This window comes from Penaeus monodon, chromosome 15 (genome assembly GCF_015228065.2).
Source record: "Penaeus monodon isolate SGIC_2016 chromosome 15, NSTDA_Pmon_1, whole genome shotgun sequence".
In the NCBI taxonomy this organism is placed as follows: domain Eukaryota; kingdom Metazoa; phylum Arthropoda; class Malacostraca; order Decapoda; family Penaeidae; genus Penaeus; species Penaeus monodon.
In genome coordinates, this window is record NC_051400.1 from 23,662,975 (window position 1) to 23,663,652 (window position 678).

Sequence of the window (678 nt, forward strand, 5' to 3'; positions counted from 1 at the left end):
CAACAAAATACAGAAGTTTCAAAATTCCAGTGCCCAGGGGTTGACAATGTAATGTACAAAGCTCAAAGCTTTTGTGTTCCCTAGAGCGTGTGCGCTTTTAACGGAGAGATAGGCATGCCTTAATCGGCTATCAGTCCCTAGAAAGATATTATTTTGATGTTTTCCTTGGAGAACCACACATAATGCTCTTTTCACCGCAACACGACAGAGAACCAAAGTTCTTATCGTAGAGAGAGATTAGGGTGTAGCAGAATGTTTAAGCCAAGATTATGCAGGCATGACAGAGGTGCGCGCATATTACCAATGAACACATATACTTCATACGAATACTATGTGCATCATATGTAGATATAAGTAAATCAATACTATTCAATTAATCCAATTTTCATATCGTATTTATGAGAGAGAAAATATATGCTGTATCTGCAACGATTGTTGGACCATATGCATGAGCAACATATATGTTTAAAAAATCCTTAACTATTCATCGTACAGTCTCACCGTATTGATACCATTGGTTACAAAATAACCGAACATTGAGCATGCGGCAAGGGATGTTCTGCAAGTATATGTATTTTATGTAAACAATCAGAAGAAAGTGTTTCCCTGTGACCTTGTTTTATTTCTTGCCTCCGCGAATCCATGAACAACTATACACAGGACAAACACAATAGAATG

The 678-nt window shown here is 37.3% G+C and overlaps 1 protein-coding gene across 1 annotated transcript in view; it reads right to left on the bottom strand.

The window, feature by feature from the left end:
- LOC119581816 (procollagen-lysine,2-oxoglutarate 5-dioxygenase 1-like) overlaps positions 1-678 on the bottom strand; it is a 123,695-nt gene that overhangs the window by 94,525 nt on the left and 28,492 nt on the right. The gene's annotated exons all lie outside the window — the stretch shown is intronic.